Below are 22,651 nucleotides of genomic sequence, written 5' to 3'. Positions count from 1 at the left end.
CACCATCAAGCAAAAGGGATTGACTCCGGAACAGACTATGGAGATACTTTTCCCGTTCTCTTTGAGTGGGAAAGCTAAATTGTGGATTAATGGGTTGAATCGGGCGGCTTTGAAAATCACTAATTGGGATTCCTTGGCTCTTGCTTTTTATGTTAAATATCTTCCACCTGAGAAAACAACTCGTCTAAGGGGTCAGATATTGGGTATCTCACAACAAGCAGATGAGAGTTTGTTCGAGGTCTGGGAGAGATTCAAGGATTTGCAAAGAGAGTGCCCGCACCATGGTTTGGAAGATTGGTTCTTAATTCAGCAGTTTTATAATGGTCTGGGCAATGAGTCTAGATGTTTGTTGGATTCAGCTGCCAGTGGGAGGTTCATGCAACTTGAGGTGCCTATAGCTATGGAGGTGATTGAGGAGATAGCCATTCACAATGCCCAGTATGGGAATCCTAGAGGTCTATCTAACAGGGGTGGTAAGCATGATTTAAATTCCATTGAATAATTAACTGCCCAATTGACTGCTTTACACCATAAGTTTGATAATATGCAAGCAGCCAATACTCAATCTGCCCAACCTGCTAGTGTAGCTGCTATGAGTGCCCAACCTGCTACTGTTTGTGAAAGTTGTGGAATGTCTGGTCATTATGCACCGGAATGTAGGAGCTCTGTTGAACAGTGTAACGCATTTCAATCCTACAAACAAAATAACCCATTCTCCAACTCTTACAATGAGGGCTACAAAAACAACCCTCTACTATCCTACAGGAGCAATAATATCCAGAACCCTCACCAAGTTCAACATCCACCACAACAGCCATACCAACCCCCACATCAACAATCCTACCAACCACGGAACAACTACAACCAACAGTCTAGTGGACCACCTGGGTTCCCTAGACAACACACATCACCTCCACCACCACAACCTCAAGCCACACAGCCTGACCCTATGCTAGTAGAGATGTGAAACATGATGCTACAAATGCAAAAATCTCTAAGTGAAAAGGATGCAAAGATCGATGCTCTTACTTCTCACAACAAGATCATTGATACACAGTTGGCACAGATGGCTACTACTATTGCAGGGAGGCCACCCGGCCAATTTCCTTCACAGCCCGAAAATAGGGAGACTGCTAATGCAATTACATTGAGGAGTGGTAGGGATTATGATGGTCCTTCTATGCCGGTTGAGGTTGATTTTGGGGTGTCTGCTAGTGGTCTGGTCAGTGAGGAAATCCCAAAGATAGTTATGGATGGTAAGGAAGCTGAAAAGGTAGTCAATGAGAATGAGGCTACAACTGAGGTTAAGAAGGGGACAGATATTCAAATACCACCTATTGCTCTCCCCTTCCCAAACCGGCAACTCAAGAATAAGCTAGACAAGCAGTTTGGCAGATTCTTGGAAGTGGTCAAAAATTTGCAGGTAACGGTTCCTTTTACTGAATTAATTTTACAGGTTCCTGGTTATGCTAAATTCATGAAAGATATTTTGACCAGGAAACGTGCTTTTTGTGAGGTAGAGACTGTAGCCTTCACTGAGGAATGTAGTGCTTATTTGCAAAAAACGTCTCCACCTAAACTTAAAGACCCCGAGAGTTTTTCCATCCCATCTAACATTGGCACTGTATTTATTGATAAGGCTTTATGTGATTTAGGTGCTAGTGTGTCTGTCATGCCTTTGTATGTCTGTACTAAACTGAATATGGGTGAGCTTAAGGTTACTAATATCACTCTACAAATGGCCGACCGTTCTGTCAAATACCCCTTAGGTGTTTTAGAGGACGTCCCTGTTAGAGTAGGTAAATTCTATATACCTGTAGACTTTGTAGTACTAGACATGCAGGAGGATTCTCAAATTCCCATAATTTTAGGTAGACCCTTCCTTCACACGGCGAGGGCGGTCATTGATGTTAAAAGTGGGAAATTGACTTTGTATGTTGGGGATGATAAGGTGACTTTTAATCTGAATAGTGCCTTAAAAAGTCCCATGCTAGAGGAGGAACAATGCTATCGTATAGATGTAGTTGATTTTATTACTCGTGATAACGTCTCCCAAGTTCTCGAAGGAGATCCCTTGGAGGCAGTGCTTTGTTGTGAGTCTTCTGCAGGTGATAGCAGTTCTTGGAGTGCTAAAGTGGATGCTCTAGAGTTGGCTCTTAATGGTGGAGAATCTGAGCCGGAGAGCACCAAATTGAAGAGGTTAGTTCGGCCGGTTTGCTCTGTTAAAGAGGTAAAGAAACCCGAACTCAAGCCTCTTCCTGCTAACCTTAAATATGCGTTTTTAGATGATGAACAACTTTGCCCTGTGATCGTCAGTACTGCACTTGATGCAGACCAGTTATCCCAACTTCTTGTTGTGTTGAAAAGGCACAAAAAGGCCATTGGGTACAGTATTGATGATTTAAAGGGTATTAGCCCTGACTTTTGTATGCATAGGATACATCTAGATGAAAATCATAAACCATGCATCCAACCCCAGCGTCGTTTGAACCCTGTCATGCAAGATGTTGTAAAAGCTGAAGTTATGAAATTGCTTGATGCGGGTATTGTGTATGCTGTGTCTGATTCTAAGTGGGTGAGTCCTGTTCAGGTAGTGCCTAAGAAAGGGGGGACAACTGTGGTGAGAAATGAAAAAAATGAGTTGATACCAACTAGGGTAGTCACAGGTTGGCGCATGTGTATTGATTATAGGCGTCTTAATGTTGCTACTAAAAAGGACCATTTTCCCCTTCCCTTCATTGATCAAATGTTAGAAAGGTTGGCCTGTCACAAGTTTTTCTGTTATCTGGATGGTTATTCTTGTTTCTTTCAAATTCCCATACATCCAGACGACCAGGAAAAGACCACCTTCACCTGTCCCTATGGTACCTTTGCATATCGTAGGATGCCTTTTGGTCTGTGTAATGCACCTGCTACTTCCCAGCATTGCATGATGAGTATCTTTTCTGATTTTATTGAGTCTATCATGGAAGTGTTTATGGATGATTTTAGCGTCTATGGTACTTCTTTTGATTCTTGCTTGTTAAATCTGACTAAAGTCTTGAAAAGATGTGAAGAGTGTAATTTAGTCTTGAACTGGGAAAAGTGTCATTTCATGGTTACCGAAGGGGTGGTTTCGGGACATTTGATATCTGATAAGGGCATTCAGGTGGATCGAGCTAAGGTCCAAGTGATTGAACAATTACCCCCTCCAGTTAATGTGAAGGGTGTTAGAAGTTTTCTTGGTCATGCGGGGTTTTATCGCCGCTTTATCAAGGATTTTTCTAAAATTGTTAAACCACTTACCCAGCTCCTCCTCAAGGATGCCCCTTTTGTGTTTACTGATGCTTGTCTCGAGGCTTTTGACAGGATCAAACAGGCACTGATTTCGGCTCCCATCATTCATTCTCCCGAATGGGACCTTCCGTTCGAGATAATGTGTGATGCAAGTGACTATGCAGCTGGGGAAGTTTTGGGTCAGAGAAAGGAAAAGGTTTTGCATGCCATCTACTATGCAAGTAAGACCTTAGATGAAGCTCAAGTTAATTATGCTACTGCTGAGAAGGAGCTTCTAGCCATAGTCTATGCCTTGGACAAGTTTCGCACCTATCTGATTGGGTCCAAGGTGATAGTCTATACTGACCATGCGGCTCTTAAGTATCTGCTCTCAAAGAAGGAATCCAAGCCCAGGCTTATTCGATGGATACTACTGCTACAAGAGTTTGATCTGGAGATTCGCGATAAAAAAGGGGCTGAGAATGTTGTTGCAGATCATCTGTCTAGATTGAGATACGATGATGGTAAAGTGCCTACACCGATCGATGACTCATTTCCGGATGATCACTTACTTGCACTTGCCAGTCAGTCACCATGGTTCGCCGATTTTACTAACTACATTGTGGGGGGGATTCTTCCGGCCGATCTTACATATCAAAAGAAGAAGAAATTCCTACATGATGTCCGATTCTACTTTTGGGACGACCCTTATTTGTTTCGTCAGACTGCTGAGGGGTTGTACAAGAGTTGTATTCCAGAATGGGAAGTTCAAGGTGTTATCAGTAGGTGTCATTCTTCACCTTATGGTGGTCACCATGGACCGTCAAAAACAAACGCTAAGCTGTCACAATGTGGTTTTTACTGGCCTACTATGTTCAAGGATGCACAGGCTTTTATTATGGCTTGGGATGCGTGCCAGAGGGCCGGCACTATTTCGAGGAGGTATGAGATGCCACAGAACGGGATCCTTGAGGTTGAGATTTTCGATGTGTGGGGAATTGATTACATGGGACCATTCCCATCGTCCAAGGGTGACTTGTATATCCTTGTTGTTGTAGATTATGTGTCAAAGTGGGTGGAAGTCGTTACCTCACCTACCAACGATGCAAAGACAGTCATTTTCCTGTTCAAGAAGATCATTTTTCCTAGATTAGGGGTTCCGCGTGCTTTGATCAGTGATGGAGGGTCACATTTCCATGAGAAGCATCTGGATGCGCTCCTGCGCAAGTATGGGGTTTATCACCGCACTGGGCTAGCCTACCACCCTCAGACGAGTGGTCAAGTTGAGGTCTCCAACCAAGAGATCAAATCTATCCTTGAGAAAGTGGTGGCGAAGTCTAGGAAGGATTGGAGCGATAAGCTAGATGATATTCTATGGGCATACAGAACCGCCTTTAAGACACCTATTGGTACCTCCCCGTATCAGTTGGTGTATGGCAAGGCATGTCACTTACCAGTAGAAATGGAGTACAAGGCTTATTGGGCAATCAAACAGCTCAACATGGATGCAAAGCTAGCCGGTGAGAAGCGGTTACTTCAATTGGGTGAGCTCGATGAATTCCGACTACAAGCCTATGATAGTGCCCGGATTTATAAGGAAAAGACCAAGAAGTGGCACGATAATCACATTTTGCATAGAGAGTTCGCGGTGGGCGACAAGGTTCTACTTTTTAACTCTAGGCTTAAGTTATTTCCTGGAAAACTTAAGTCTAGGTGGTCTGGGCCGTTCACCGTGACTATGGTAAGCAAGTTTGGGTCTGTTGAAGTAGAGAATGATAATGGTGAACGATTCAAGGTCAACAGGCAACGTCTGAAGTTGTACCATGATGGGGCTACTGTAGGAGTGGTTGAGGTCCATCACCTCAATCCCTCCACCTCATAGACTGCATATTCAAGGTAACAAGGTCGTGCGGGACCTAGAAATAAACAAGCGCTTTGCGGGAGGCAACCCGTATTTCATTGCTTTCGATAGTGTAGTTCTACTTTGTGTGCTTTGTAGCTTATTCTTTGCCTTAGAGAGGTGAGGAGAGGGAATTTTCACTGCTTTGGGCGTTTGATGTTGTACAGGATTGGCTCTTAAGTGGAAAAAGTTAGAAGAATGATAGAAGAAGGACGTTCGCATTTCGCCCGTCGGGCGAAGGCCGCCCGACCGGGCGCGTGTCGAAAGAACTCGCAAAATCTCTCTTCGCCCGGCGGGCAGCCTGACGCCCGACGGGCGGCTCATTACAAAGATGTGTGTCAGTCGCCAACCGCCCGACGGGCGAGAAGCGCCCGACCGGGCGCGCGTCGAAGGAAGAATTGCAGGATCGCCTACCGCCCGACGGGCGAGGAGCGCCCGACCGGGCGCGCGTCGAAATAACTGGCAGTGTCGCCAACCGCCCGACGGGCGGGTGTTGGCCCGGCGGGCGAAAGGAGAAAACATGATTAAAACAGCACGAGTTCCCCTTTTCCTTCACACTTTCCTCTCAATCATTTCTTCTTTCTCCCACATACTCCATTAAACCCCAAACCCTAAGAACTTCAACTCTTCATATCTCCCTCATCTCTCACTCAAATTCATCAAGCCACACACCAAAATCATCCTCATCACATCCTCTTCAACCTCCACCAAACAATTTTCACTCTTTCTCACTCTCCACAAAAAACCCAATTTCACCAAAAACATTTCAAAACTTAAATCATCTTCAACAATGGGTTCAAGGCCAAAGAGAACTTGCACGGGAGCAACAAGGAGACAAGAGGAGGCTTCCACAAGCCGTCCACCACCACCACCTCAGTTTGCACCGGATTCGGCCTTCCCGAACATGATTCTAACTAGTGAGGAGCAACAAACCCGTCTTGCACACCTCAAGCTTCGGAAGGTAGTCCCTACTCGATTTATTTGTCAGAAAACTTTGCATGATATGATTATTGAGAGGGATGTTAGGAGATTATTTCATGGGGTGGGCATGAAGCACATGTTTTCCATGGTTCGGTTGACATTTAGGGATCTTACTCTTGAATTCCTTAGCTCGTTTAATGTCACAAAAAATGGATATAAGGATGTCACTAGAGTTTCTTTTCGATTGTTGAATAATGATTTTAATATGCCTATTAAAGATTTTGGTGCAATATTTGGATTATCTGTTGAGCATGATAGGTCCCCCGGGGAGGGACATCTTAATAGTTCAGTTTGGGGAAAGTTGACTGGGGATTTCAATCCCAGTAGCATGCAGCATTTGCACGCATCTAGCGTGCAACACCCCGTTGTTAGGTTATGATACATATGACATTACATAGATCATGCGGAAACAACCATTAACCCAGGACAACATATTATTTACACATAATCATATAGCATAATTTAGATGCATACTCTTTGTTGCGTGCCCTCCCTAGCTGCGCCCGAACCGAACAAGAACAAGTCTTTAGGACTCCAAGTGTCTTCCCTCCGTAGATAGTCCACAGCACGTCCGGATCCGCCTTAAGATTGACCAACTAGAATCGCCCTTAAGGTACTAGAAAATTTCGGCACTTTTGAGCAAGATGTGTGGCTGAATTTTTCTCTCAAAAACTCACTTTGAATACTTTGAAAACTCGTTATAAATTGTGAGCCCTAGCCTCATATTTATAGGGGTATGGAAAGGGAATCGAAATCCTATTCAGATACAAATTAATTAAACCTAGAATCCTACAAGAACTCTAATTTAATTAATTTATCAAATAGAATTAGGAATTTAATCATTAACCGAACTCTGCATGTTTTAGGAAACGTGCACGAACACAAACACTTGCACACACACGCACGGCAGCCACGATGGGCCCCCATGCGTGCGCGCGAGCAGCAGCCCACGCAGCGCCCGCGCGCGCTGCGCGCTGCGCGTGCTGTGCGCGCTGTGCGCGCTGCGCAGCCTGCTGGGCCTGGCCTTGCGCTGGGCCTGGCGTGGCTGTTTGTGCGGCGCGCTTGGCTTGCTGGGCGATGGCCTGGCTTCGTGCTGGGCCTCGTCCGGCAGGCCTCGTCCGATGCTTATTCGTACGATGCGCTTCCGATTAAATTTTCCGATTCCGGAATTCATTTCCGATACGAACAATATTTAACATTTCCGATTCCGGAATTAATTTCCGTTTCGAACAAATATTTAATATTTCCGTTTCCGGAATTATTTTCCGATTCCGGTAATATTTCCGATTCTGACAATATTTCCATTTCCGGCAATATTTCCGATTCTGGCAATATTTCCATTTCCGATAATATTTTCCGATACGTACCATGTTTCCGTTTCCGGCAACATCTACGACTTGGATAATATTTATATTTCCGATACGATCCATATTTCCGTTTCCGGCAATATCATCGTTTCCGGAGTATTCATTTCTTGCTTGTGACGATCTTAGCTCCCACTGAAACCAAGATCCGTCGGTTCCGAATATTCATAGATGGAGTATTTAATGCCATTAAATACTTGATCCGTTTACGTACTATTTGTGTGACCCTACGGGTTCAGTCAAGAGTAAGCTGTGGATTAATATCATTAATTCCACTTGAACTGAAGCGGCCTCTAGCTAGGCATTCAGCTCACTTGATCTCACTGAATTATTAACTTGTTAATTAATACTGAACCGCATTTATTAGACTTAACATAGAATGCATACTTGGACCAAGGGCATTATTTCCTTCAGTCTCCCACTTGTCCTTAGGGACAAGTGTGCATTTCCTAATTCCTTTGTCGCTCGATGCTTGCTCTTGAACATAAGGTAAGAGCTGTCATCCTTTATTATGTCCAGAGGTGTTCCTCGATTTCAGAGTTCAACTGATCAAATAAACAGATAATCATAGCCTATGATTCATCCGAGCACGGCCATGCATTTCACAGTTTCTAGCTCTCCGAGTGGCCTTGTACAACTTTTAAGCATCTCATCCCGATTTATGGGAGGACAATCCCAATCTTGCGATCTTGAGATTAGACTTCGTTTGATAGGTGATTACCTGAGCGTTGCCTTTATAGCCTCCTTTTACGGTGCGACGGTTGGTCAACGTCAAAGCAACCAGTTCTCAAACAAGTAATCTCAAATCACTCAGGTATTGAGGATTTAGTGTCTAATAATTTAATGAAATTTACTTATGACAGACTTTCATCTCTTACAGTAAAGTTTCATAGGTCTTGTCCGATACTAGTCTTCCTAAAGTAAGTATCTATGCAAATGATTATGACATTGCCATGTCCACATAGTTCAAGAAACAGAACTACTAGTCATCTTGCATTCTAATCGTCTAACGTTTTCTATGCGTCCAATTTTATAGAAAACTCCGATTAGGGACCATTTTCAACCTTTGACATTCAAGTTCACTTGATAGACATTTCTTAGTCACAGGACTGGTCCTGACAGTCTATCTTGAATATATCGTCAAATTTGAAGGGACTCATCATTTAATACTAAACCAAGATTAAATGGAATATGAAAATACATTTCATATATGATAAATGTTCAACCCCAATGTTTTATAACCATGGGCCTCAAACCCATCTTCTAAAACAATTCATGGAATTCAAAGCTATGCTTGATTTCCAGTGCTACAATGTGAGTGTTGCTTCTCACTTGTTGCATAGGTTTAGTTATCATGCTTTGCCAATCTTAATATCCTTTTCATCGAATGTTCTTCGAGATATGATGATAAGATCTTTTCGAGTTTGTTTATTATGTGATCTAGTCTTTCTTACTTCGATGGTGGTTTTACTCACTTTGCAATGAAGAACCATCAAGTTAGCAGACGTTTTTCTTGCTTCAAGAGTGGTTCTACGCATTTTTCAATGAAGAACCATCAAGCCAGCAGATAGGTGATCTACCCAAGTTCAGTGAAGAACTTTAAACAACCCTGTTTTATTGCTTCTTAGGCAATAATTACTTTTACTTCAACTGTATAGGTTGCTAGTGATGCTTTGTTTGGATTTACCTATCCAAGCAGTTCATAGATATGTGGAAGACTCTCCAACTATATCTTAGAACATAGAAATTATTATTTTAATTTCCCACGCAACAACTCATGGTCTCCAATCCATGTTGCCATTTCAAAACACGATGCTCTATAGCTCGTCCTTATCAATGGTTAATTCCAAAGGGTCTTGCTTGATCCTTTGCCAGTGTTTATGCGTGTAGCATCAATATTTAGCATATCTTTATTTCCTTGAATCAAGAACTATTCCTATGTACCTTTTCAAGTACCATAAGTATTCTTGATCTCAATCTAGTTGATCTTTACTTAGATCAATAGAGATTGGTATATGTTCGTCATGGCTAAAGTCATACGATACGTTTTTGGCGATCCTCATATTATATCATACATGATAAATTCTTTTGCAGAATAATTCCCAATTGAATTCTATTCATTTAACTTTAGCTTATCTAGTTTCAGTAGATACTAAATTCAGCTAAATTCTTTGACATATAATATAGGTTAAGAATCTTATTTAGATCCTTTGATGTTTAACTTAGTAAATGCTTATACATAGTTCAAACATCCTTTACTTAGATTTATTCACATGGGTCGAATATCTCCAATGGAGATTTTCGTGTTTGATTTAGTAAATGCCATTACTTAATCCAAAACAATATCATAAGATCTTTGTAAATAGATCTTAATACCCAGTATGTACTAAGTTTCGCCATGGTCCATCATTGATGAATAATTTCAAATCTAAGTCATTAGCATTTGAATGTTATTTCACAATAGAGAGATATGTGTGTGATACACATAGGACCAATTAAGTTTTATGTACTCCCACTAAACCTCTTACACATCTATAAGAATCATGTATATTTTATGAAACTAAAATGCTTATTAGCTTCACTTAAAATACAGTTCCAATTCCCAATTGCTTGCTTAAATCTGTACTTAGATTTTATAAGCTAGCTTTCCTTTTCAAGCATCTATTTGGATCCACAAATCCTATGACATGCCATGTACATAGTTTATTCCAACATTTGATTGAGGAATACTTTTGTCATCCAATTGCCATATTTACCAATATGCAATCATTGCTTGAATTATAGACTTGAAGCATTACGATTTTGCATGAGGTTTCAACACAATCCACATTGTGAATTTGCTTGTAACTTTTAGCAAATAATCTAGCTTTGTGTGTGAACACAATTCCATGTTTGATGGTTTTTATCCTTAAAACAAACTTGCAACCAATAGGTGTGAAACTATTCTTGCAAATCAACAAAATTTCAATTTTGTCATCAAAACATTGAGTATGTTTTATGGCCTCTAACCATTTAAAAACATTTGAGTCTATATATGGCCTCTAACCATTTTAGGGAATCTGGATTTCGTCATAGCTTTCTTACAAGTCACAAACTCATTAATCTACATGATAATAGTTTGACTGCAAGTTGTAGGTTTCTTCACTATTTAATAGAAGAATCTCATAGTTTCATTGACCTGATCTCTATGTTTCTTTACTATCTAATAGAAGAATCTCATAGTTTCAGTGACTTGAATTCTATGCCTACTTGGGTATAGAACATCAAACAATAGAATATCAATAGCCACTTGAAAGTCCTTTGAATATTCTGTTCTCCTTGAAGCACTTGTAAATTCTTCTAAGAGATATCTATTCTTTAAAGCCACTTCTAACGTCCTTAAAGAATAAGTTCGGATTTTCTGAAGCACTTCGAAAAGCCTCCGGAATGTCCGTTTATGTTTGTTGTTCGCCTCGAAAACTTTCGAGGTCTATTTTCTCCCACTTGTCATTTTGGAAACGAATCTCCAAAAGGACATTATTTCGAGCAAACAAACATTATGTTCTCAAAAATTCGTGGTAGAAACAATACCCTTGTGTCTCATTTGAATAAATCACAATGAAACATATATCTATGCTTGGGCCTTAGTTTGTTGAATAACAAACACTAAGCTCCCACTGAGTTTAGGAACTCTTTAGATATATTATGAAAAGATATTCTGAAATTACTTTTCAATAGCTTTGACGAATTTGGTTTAGTTTGGTGGTAGTTGAGCATTTTGTTTTAGAAATTATAGGAAAAGTCTTTATGATTCATCATTGATCGAATCAAGTACTAATTGACTTCGATCATTCCAACGTAGATATGCCATATCTTATGGACCTAGATTGTGAACACACAATCATTGATGATCATATTTGGTCTCAAGTAATCATGAACATGATCTAACCTAGATCTTTATGATTTCTTGCCAAGTGGATTTTATACTTCTGAATCTTTGAACTAGCCAAACAGATTCAACTTATATCACATTTGAGTAAATAAACCTATATTCACTCAAATCCATGTGAAATAATAAAGTCATAAAATCTTTCTTTAGCTTTGAACTCTATTGTCTAGGCGTTCTAACAATAGTTCATATCTTTTGTTACTTTCAACAAGTAAGACTAGTTGTCTTAAAATGATCTAGAAATCAATCAACTTTCAAAAGTTTATCAAAATAGAGCTTTTTGAATGTTAACTTGTTGATATGGTCTAAGCAACAATGCCAAAGATTAGTGGAACTCAAATCAAGGGGTTGATTTGAACCTAGTAAAGTTCTTTAAAGAGTTGTTTGTTTTAATCAAGCATATTGACTCAACCTGTAATTGACCATTTCATTCAAATAAACAAACAAACATTGTCTTTGTTTTTTCTTGAATGTGAGTCTTTCTGTGTTTGAAAACAGAAATTTAGGTATGTTGATTATGGAACAAAATAGCCATTAAGTTCCAGCCTTTGAAAGGACTTAAAACAAACTAGATGACCCTACAACTAATGTAGCATTGCCATGCTTCATTTCCCACTTGTAGGTCATTAGTGTATCCTAGCTTCCATTGTTTGAGTTATTACCGAAGTAAGATCCTCAAGCGGTATATGATACCAAGGAAGTTTGATTGCTAGGTCACTTCTCTTTAAACATAAACTTATAGGTAGAAACGGAATCGTAAATTCCTTTCATTTGTTCCTCGTTTTCCTATTTCTTGTACCCTTTCTTATAGTCTTAAGAATTGAATTCTTTAGTGTTGACTTTTATACTTTGTTAGACATGTCCAATGTCACCAACAAGGTTCTTTACCATTTTAATTTATGTTGAATATTTTGTTTCAACTAGATGATCTTACTAGAAGCTTCTAAAGTTCTCTAAGCATCGATCTATTCGAATGTCTAGGGACTAGACTCATTCGAGAATTAAATGGACAAAGATATTAGGTTGTTAACCATTGGTAAAGCTGAGCGTATTAAACTCAATGCTTCATGATTTCAAAACTACAGTGTATTTTGAATTCACAAGCACCAATTGGTTTGCCATTCGATTTTGATATTCGAAAACAACCATAAAAGTGGATATAAGAAACGTACATTTTAAATTGCTCACTTTCTCTCTTTTCCGTGAATCGTTCTTGGATTCACTACCAATCGAGGAAATTTACTGTTACCTTTCTAAAAGGATTTATTGCAGTGCAAGATATTTAATTATAAACAATAATTAAAACATACATTGAAGCATGCAAAGTCTAAACATTTATCATGAATAATAACTTGAAATTAAAGCAACCATGCAATTCAAACAAGTTATTAGCATTTTATTCGATTTTATTGTTCCGGCAGGTGTGAATAAAATGATTCCAAGACCCTAAAACCATTGAAGAATTAAGCACAGTTTGTCGACTCAATTCTAAAACATTTTAGGTAAGCAAAAGCCTTTTGCTAATAGTCTAGAAACTACTCTTGGTTGATAGGTACGTCTAAGAACTTATTAGGAAAACCTATCGATTTTGCCACGACATAAAAGGACTCCTTACTTATATCGTTGAGTTTCACCAAAACTAACATGTACTCACAATTATTTGTGTACCTTGCCCCTTTAGGACCAATAAGTAACACCTCGCTGAGCGAAAACTATTACTAGATTGATGTAAAGGATATCCAAGCAAGTGTATATTTTGGCATGGCACCTTTTAACTCATTTTTTAAGTTTGGAACTCAAGGCTCTTACTATGTTGGTTAGATTTTAAGTGAACTAAAATCCTTAATCATGCAACATAATCAAGCTTTTGATCTCATGCATTTTAAGACATATTTAAAAGCAATAAATAACTTAAAACATGCATAAGATATTTGTGATCTAGTATGGCCCGACTTCATCTTGAAGCTTTGACTTCAAAGTCCGTCTTGAAAATCTCCGTGGGAGGCACCATTTTCTTCAAATAGGATAAGCTATAACTAATTACAACTATTTGATGGTTCGCAGACCATATTTGAATTGAAAAATAACTTTGGTACTTTAGACCAATTACATTCAAATTAATGGTACGCAGACCATATTTTCTATCCTATTTGGGCCATACTAGTCACTTCATAACCTGCAAAACAGTACATATACAATATATACCATTCACCCATTCATTATCATGAATGGCCCACATAGCTGGTTAGTAAAACACATTATGCATCACGTAAACATTTGCAGCAATTAATCAAGGGCACCAATAATCTACCAATTATTCAGTCCTTATTAATTCTAATCAAGTTGTTTTAACCTTAAGGATTTGTAGACCTAATCAAGAGTTTATGACTAAAAAACGCTCCCACTTAAACCAATAAATTTATATGCTTTACTAATTTTAAACATAAAAATGTATTTCTAGTCTAACCGGAAACATACAAATTTAATTAAAATTTAAAGCTCATATAAATTTATAATTGAATCCAAAAATTTAATTTAATTTCAGTCGTATTTAAATTAATTCATGATTTTAATTTTAGTAAAATAATTAGAATAAATAACATTTATTATAATTACAATATTCAAAATTAAAATCCAAGAAATTAATTTAAATTATTAATTTTAAAATTAATTAAAATTACGTGAACTGAAATTTTCAAATTAAACATTCAAAACGATCTTTAATCGTAACGCAAACACCCTACGCGTTGCACGCCCATGGGCCGCACGCACACAGCCATTGCTGGCCATGTGCGCGCAGCCCATGCGCTCGTCGCATAGCTGCTGCATCCCCATCGCAAGCCTCCGCACGCATTGGTGCTCGCTGCGCGCGCCAGCGTTCATCGCACGCGAGCTATTGCTCGCAGTGCGCGCGCGACATCGCTCGCTATGCGCGCGACATCGCTCGCTGGGCGCGCGACATCGCTCGCTGGGCGCGCGACATCGCTCGCTGGGCGCGCGATATCGCTCGCTGGGCGCGCGAGCCATCGCTCGCTGGGCGCGCGACATCGCTCGCTGGGCGGGCGACATCGCTCGCTGTGCGCGCGAGTAATGCTGGGCGCAGCGCTCGTGGCACGCGAGCTTGCGCTCGCTGCGCGCGAGGCTGCGCGCTCTTGTGCGAGGCAGCGCGCGTTGTGGCGCAGCTCGCTTGCTGCCCACACGCGACTGCCTTGGCTCGCCCTTCGCCCATGCCCATTCGTCCATTGCTCGTGGCACACGACACAAGGCAAGGCTGCTGCCTTGTGCTCGTGCACTACGCCCTTGCTCATTGCATTCGTGCCGCACGGGCGACGAGCTCCCTTGCTCGTCGTCGCATGCCCGCATTATACAACACCCCTTAAGGGTAACACGAACCGTCCATTGCTTCGTGCGTGCAAGTTTTATGAACGAATCGCATAAAAAATTTAAAATTTATATTTAAAATTAATGACAAATTAATAAATAATATTAATTTCATAATTTTAGGGCGAAAAATCGAAAATTTATTATCCAATTGATTTCCGATTGTTATGGATTCAAGTCTAGGTCAAAAAAAATTTAAAATTTATCATAAATTTACAATTTTTATGGTGGTTTTTTAATCATAGGTTTCTAATTAAATTACAATTAATTATGAAAATCAAATTAATTCTAAATTATTCTAATTTTCAACAAATTAATCATAATTACAAATTAGATTGCATAATTAACAAGACTAGGCATTCAAACTTGTTAAACATATGCAGTAGGTCAATCAAAAATTCAAGATTTATCAACAAGAATCGCAAATATTTAATTTAACATCTTAAATTTACGAAATTTTGCATTCGAAAAACTAAAACCTTCGAAAAGTCATAGTTAGGCTTCGAATTTGAGAATTCTGGGTTCGGCAAAAAAATACTATTTTTGTCAAAATTTTAGAATGCCTTTTACATGCGGAATTGACACAAAAATCACTCGATTTGGATGAGTAATGAAGAAACTGCCGAAAAACTGCGTACGTATAATTAAATAAACGCAATTTGCAATTAATTAACAATTACGAAAATTAATCACCCCTTTTAATTCTTGCAAATTTGTAATATTTAACCATGTTCATGCAATTTAGATTATGAAAATAATAAGGGGCTCGTGATACCACTGTTAGGTTATGATACATATGACATTACATAGATCATGCGGAAACAACCATTAACCCAGGACAACATATTATTTACACATAATCATATAGCATAATTTAGATGCATACTCTTTGTTGCGTGCCCTCCCTAGCTGCGCCCGAACCGAACAAGAACAAGTCTTTAGGACTCCAAGTGTCGTCCCTCCGTAGATAGTCCACAGCACGTCCGGATCCGCCTTAAGATTGACCAACTAGAATCGCCCTTAAGGTACTAGAAAATTTCGGCACTTTTGAGCAAGATGTGTGGCTGAATTTTTCTCTCAAAAACTCACTTTGAATACTTTGAAAACTCGTTATAAATTGTGAGCCCTAGCCTCATATTTATAGGGGTTTGGAAAGGGAATCGAAATCCTATTCAGATACAAATTAATTAAACCTAGAATCCTACAAGAACTCTAATTTAATTAATTTATCAAATAGAATTAGGAATTTAATCATTAACCGAACTCTGCATGTTTTAGGAAACGTGCACGAACACAAACACTTGCACACACACGCACGGCAGCCACGATGGGCCCCCATGCGTGCGCGCGAGCAGCAGCCCACGCAGCGCCCGCGCGCGCTGCGCGCTACGCGTGCTGTGCGCGCTGTGCGCGCTGCGCAGCCTGCTGGGCCTGGCCTTGCGCTGGGCCTGGCGTGGCTGTTTGTGCGGCGCGCTTGGCTTGCTGGGCGATGGCCTGGCTTCGTGCTGGGCCTCGTCCGGCAGGCCTCGTCCGATGCTTATTCGTACGATGCGCTTCCGATTAAATTTTCCGATTCCGGAATTCATTTCCGATACGAACAATATTTAACATTTCCGATTCCGGAATTAATTTCCGTTTCGAACAAATATTTAATATTTCCGTTTCCGGAATTATTTTCCGATTCCGGTAATATTTCCGATTCTGACAATATTTCCGTTTCCGGCAATATTTCCGATTCTGGCAATATTTCCATTTCCGATAATATTTTCCGATACGTACCATGTTTCCGTTTCCGGCAACATCTACGACTTGGATAATATTTATATTTCCGATACGATCCATATTTCCGTTTCCGGCAATATCATCGTTTCCGGAGTATTCATTTCTTGCTTGTGACGATCTTAGCTCCCACTGAAACCAAGATCCGTCGGTTCCGAATATTCATAGATGGAGTATTTAATGCCATTAAATACTTGATCCGTTTACGTACTATTTGTGTGACCCTACGGGTTCAGTCAAGAGTAAGCTGTGGATTAATATCATTAATTCCACTTGAACTGAAGCGGCCTCTAGCTAGGCATTCAGCTCACTTGATCTCACTCAATTATTAACTTGTTAATTAATACTGAACCGCATTTATTAGACTTAACATAGAATGCATACTTGGACCAAGGGCATTATTTCCTTCACCCGTCCCTTTTGTTTGGTTCCGGTTTATGGCCTTTACCATCTTTGGGAGGGACCAAAAGGAGAATGTGAGGAGCACAGAGTTAGAGGTGCTCGGGGGGTTTTTGTTGGATGGAAATGAAGGATACAGGATGAATTTGGCCCATCACCTGGCCATGCATTTGCTCACTACTGCTAACCACCGCTACTTGACCGATATTGCTTTAGGGGGTTTAGTCACCCACATTGCCATAGCGGTGGCAAACTTTGCTGAGAGGGACCATGCCGCGGTCCGGGGTAACAATCTGTTAGATTTGGAGTATTTTGGGAGCCTTTACAGGGTGCACTCTTAGTACGGGGAACTTCTTCCCGGTCAGATGTCATGGATGTTCCAGAGGAACGCTCTCTTTACTCTACCGGACACTACCGGGCTCACCAGTTTTACGAGGGGTCGGTCCCATTATTTGTATGTAGGTGAGCAGACACCACCCTTAGCCCAGCCTCAGCCCCAGCCACAGCCCGAGGTCGCGCCTCGCACCTATTTTCGGCGGGGAGGGCGTAGAGAGAGAGGGTCGGGACATAGAGGTAGTCCGGCTCCACATGAGGAGCATGGGTCTTCAGAGGAGCTGGGGGCCATTCATGAGAGGTTGGGTTGACTTGAGATAGGCTTCCATGAGTTCGCCGCTGATCACCAGAGGACCATGTTCCCGTTCTACGATCAGTATGCCAGGCAGGGCTACATTGCCCCAGATCATCAGCACCCTTCCTGGTTTACTTATCCCGCGGAGGGGTACGGAGCCCCGGGTTTCATGGGCACCTTCACGCCTACCCACTACGGGGGGTTTGGAGCGGGCAGTAGTGGCTATGGTGGCCAAGGTGGCGATGGTGATGATGGCCAAGGCCATCAGTAATGCTGTTGATGATGATGATGGTTCGGTACTCCTTGAGCCAATGAGGACATTGTCTGATTTGGTTTGGGGGGGGGGGGGTTTCACATTACCTGTACATATTAGGTATGTGTTCCTTTTATTTTCGCATTTCTTTATTTTGGTGTGTTTCTTTGGTGTGTTTATTTCTTTGTAGAGTAGTTTATTGCTTTGAAAAAAAATACAAAAATACGTTTCGATGAATACAATATCATGCTTCCCTGTGCCCCTTGAGCGGAAATTGTTTTGATTCTTGGTATTTGATGATGGACAATGTAGATGTGTTAGCCATGATTTGATATTCGATTGCTTTGATGTCTTAACATGAGTCAACTCCGACTAACTACTTGTGGACTTGGTGCTTGACTAGTTGACTTGGTTAGGATGTGTGATAGCTTCCTGGTGTGTCATTGATTTTGAGTATTGGTTTGCAACTATTAGTAGTGTTCTATGACTCATATACATGCACATTGTGGAGGACGAAGGCATTCTTCTATTTAGGTAGCCTTCAGATGAATTTAGATATATTTGTTCCCTCTTTTTCTACCCATGTCGTGCTTGCGCCCTTTATTCGGTGACTAACCATATTACAAGCCCATGAAAGCCCCATTGGTTACTAGTCCCAAGCCTAGCTTGGGGGAGCTAATAGTAGTGAGGTGAGGGAGTTGTAGTGTGGTACATTTTGAGCATATTGAGTATTGAAAAGGGAAGTTCTTCTTATCATGATTGTTGTTGAAAAAAAAAATGAGTTGAAAAATGAATGAGATGAGGAGAATAAAAAGAAAAAAATGTGAAGGTTCCAAAAAAAATAAAAATGAGATTGAAAAAAAATAAAAATAAAAGGAAAAAATCGTTATTCTCAAAATAATTCAAGCTTTTGTCACTCCGGTATTACAACTTCTTATCTTCATGAGTGATTGGTTATAATTGTGAAATCAAGGCAAGAAAGTATAGTGTGGTTTGTTTGTTGTTTTATTCATGTGTTGAGTGGGAGAGTTGTGGTCATCATTTGTGATTGATCATGGATTTGCTAGGATTTATGCTCCCCAAAGCCAGGGCTTTAAGCTCACATTTTACCCAAATTTACCACACCCTTACCTAAGCCTATCATTACAAGCTTGAAAGTCCTTCCGACCTTTGTGCATAGAGTTGTATTAATGTGAAAGTAGTTGTTTATCAATGCAAGTTATGACATGACACATTCAGAGTCGACTACTAGGTTGAGTGCATGTTTTTCTAGACACACGAGGGTTGTGAGTTTGGGAGGGCATTGTTCACTTATATATTGGGAGGGGAGCGAACAGGTACATCTTTTATCCGCCACATAAATGAGTGACGAGTGTGTGAGCACTAGTCTTGAATTCCATTGTGCATTTGTGGTTCGCTTTGTGTGACGATTGTTAAGGTGGATTAGCGATGGAATGGATTTGATTGGTTGACATTGATGCATACTTATTAGATTTTACCTTGGATTATGTTTTCATTTTTGAAATATGTTGGGGTGAAGGTTGTCTTGTGTTCATCGATGATTTCCTTGCTTAGGGACAAGCAAGGATCTAGCTTGGGGAGGTTTGATATGTGCGTTTTATATAGTATTTTCACCCCCGTCCCTTAGTACTTTTATGCGTCAAATGAGCTCTTAGGAGCCGTTTTTAGTACTAATCTATGTATTTGAGTGTGCCTTGAGTTTCAGGACTACTTAGTGAGAAATTGGTCTGTTTAGACCCGTTTCAAGATGATTTAGGCAACTACACGATCCCGAGGGGATTCGGGACGATCAATGTCGACTTAAGGGAGCCTTAGATGTTCATGATTGAGCCCCGAAAGTTAGACTCGGTGTTGCGGACATATTTAGCTTTTCGCCCGGAAGATCTCCCATCGCCCACCAGGCGAGCAAGCCAAAGAACCCTCCAGTCACCCGGCGCCCGACGGGCAGACATCCGCCCGGTGCACACCGGGCGCCCAGCCAAGCAGCAGGCAAGAGCAATCTCCACTCGCCCGACGGGCGCGTGCAGATGATTTCCAAAGTTTCTCCCTCCGCCCGCCGGGCAGACCTGCGCCCGTCGGGCGGATTTCGAGCGTCTCGCCCGTCGGGCGGTTGGCTGCCCGACCGGGCGACGACAACCCTGGAGCCTTTAGCGCGCAATTTACTTTAGTTTTATTCCGGTTTTCTCTTGTGTTTTTGGGCTAAACTATAAATATAGCCTTTGTTAATTTAGTAGGCATCTTATTATCTCATATGCTAGTATTAAACACTTAGTTTTTCTCTCTAATTTGTTCAAAAACACTTAGTTTATTTTCAATGAAAAATTCAAGCTTTCAATTTCCATTGTTCTTCAATTAGGTATTATTCTTTATTCCAATTCTTTGTTTAGCTTTAATTATGTTTTCAATCATGCTAATTGCTTTGTTTATTGTTAATATGCTTGAGTAGTCTAATTTCTAGGGTTTGGGGATCCATGAATGATATGAAGGGATATTGAATAATCATGATTGTTGGCATTGCAATTGATTCCTATTGATTGATTTATTTCACTATACAATTAGATTTGCGCAGGTTTAATTGTGGTAGTTATGCAATATCAAATTAAGATTCGAGAGATGCAATTTGATGTTTAGGCTTGTGTCAATAGGTGGAATTAGAGTTAATACGTAGCGAGAGCCCGTTAATTCTAAGTCTATGATTAGTATCGATTCGAGAGAGCATGTTAGTCTAATTAATTACTTTGTTGATTATCGTGATTGTTTATTGTCCTGGATTATTATCTGTTGGTGAACCTATGCCCTAGATTCCTTAATACATTGATTCATATTCGTTTAATTATCGTTCGTAGTCTTAGCATACAAATCACCAACCAATTCTTGTTCCCAATAGTCTAGTTTAATTAATTGATAGTAGGAAGAACGCCTGTTTCCCTGTGGATTCGATCCTGACTTCCCTTGCTACCTAGCTAGTGGACCTTAGGTTATTTTTGATTAGGTGATACGACTTTAGCCTGCCAATGGGATGGAGTAATTCGCAAGGTTGTTGAGAAATAGATGTGAACCGCTGGCAAGAGTCGCATTTCTTGGCAAAGGCGATTGCTTCTTTCTTCATGGTGGCCCAGAAATACCCCATGGTAAGAGTTTTGTGGGCTAAGCTTCTTCCTCCGGCGTGGTTTCCACATTCTCCATCATGTATGTTGTGCAGTGTCGACTCGATCTCGTCATGATCTGGGCATCTCAGGTATGGCCCTGCAACTGATTTTCTGAACAATACTCCGTGGATTAGGATGAATCTGGAGGCTTTCATGCGGAAGGATTTGTCATGGGTGACTCCAGGTGGGATGGTGTTGTGTTTGAGCCAGTGTATGTAGGGGTCGCGCCATGAAGGTGTTTGAGTAGGTTGAGATTGTTCGGTGATGGGTAGGTTGTCTTTGGTGATGGCTGGGTACATTAAGTGGACTACGGGGATGGAAGTGAGTTTAGGTTTGATATTTGAGCCGAGATTGGCTAAGGCGTCAGCCTGGGTGTTCTGATCTCTTGGTATTTGTTGTAAGGTGCATGAGTCGAACTTGTTCATGAGCCTTTTTGCTATTTCCAAGTAAGCCTGCATCTTTGAGTCCTTTGCTGCATACGAACCGTTAATCTGACTGATAATCAGTAATAAATCACAACGTATCTCAAGTCGGCGTATATTCATGTCGAGTGCTAATGATAATCCCAGGATCAAGGCTTCGTATTCCGCTTCGTTGTTGGTGGCTTTGAACTCGCAACAGACAGACTGTACTATGGTGTCCCCTTGTGGCGACTTTAGAACGATGCCGAGGCCTGTCCCCCGTATGTTGGAGGAGCCGTCAGTGTGTAGAGACCACGTTAATGAGGATCCACCATCGGTCAGCATGTTGACTTCTTGATCGACTTCATGTTGGAGGCTTGGGCTGAAGTCAGCCACAAAATCAGCTAGAGCTTGCGACTTGATGGCTGTGCGAGGTTCGTACCTGATATCATAACAACCTAATTGTATTGCCCATTTGGACATCCTGCCAGACAACTCGGGCTTCCTCATGATTGACTTCATGGGATAGTTAGTTCTAACAGTGATAGGATGACATTCAAAATAAGGGCGTAATTTAACAGAAGCAACAACTAGTGCAAGTACAAGTTTTTCGAGATGAGAGTACCTTGTTTCGGCGCTAAGTAAAGACTTACTGACGTAATAAACATGTAGCTGCTTCCCGTCTTCTTCTCGTACTAGCACTGCACTGATGGTCGACTCCGTAACTGCAGGGTATACCTGTAATTCTTCATTGTCTTTTGGTTTGGATAGTAACGGAGGGTTCGACAGGTACTGCTTGAGTTGCTGTAATGCGGCTTCGTGTCGATCGGTCCAGCTGAACTTCTCATTCTTCCTAAGGATGTCGTAGAACAATTTGCACTTGTCGGGCGACCTGGAGATGAAGCGGTTGAGGGCGGCCACTCTGCCTGTTAACTTCTGTACGTCTTTTTGATTTCGAGGGGATTGTAGATTGATGATTGCACGGATCTGATCAGGGCTAGCTTCGATGCCTCTTCGAATAACCATATAGCCTAAGAACTTCCCGGAGGAGACTCCGAACGAGCACTTGGTGGGGTTGAGCTTCATGCTGTATTCTCGTAGTACGTCGAAGGCTTGTTGGAGGTGTGAAATATGATCCGAGGTTTTCTTGGATTTTACCAACATGTCGTCGATGTAGACTTCCATTGTGTCGCCTAGCTGTTTTCTGAACAT

At 41.0% G+C, this 22,651-nt stretch overlaps 1 non-coding gene across 1 annotated transcript; it reads right to left on the bottom strand.

Moving 5' to 3' along the window:
• Window positions 1–181: 181 nt before the first annotated feature.
• Window positions 182–288, bottom strand: LOC130470958 (small nucleolar RNA R71). Its single transcript, XR_008931670.1, has one exon. It is a non-coding gene; the product is annotated as a small nucleolar RNA R71 (small nucleolar RNA).
• Window positions 289–22,651: the final 22,363 nt, after the last annotated feature.

This window comes from Spinacia oleracea, chromosome 3 (genome assembly GCF_020520425.1).
Source record: "Spinacia oleracea cultivar Varoflay chromosome 3, BTI_SOV_V1, whole genome shotgun sequence".
Lineage (NCBI taxonomy): Eukaryota > Viridiplantae > Streptophyta > Magnoliopsida > Caryophyllales > Amaranthaceae > Spinacia > Spinacia oleracea.
This window is presented reverse-complemented; position numbering and strand designations above follow the sequence as displayed.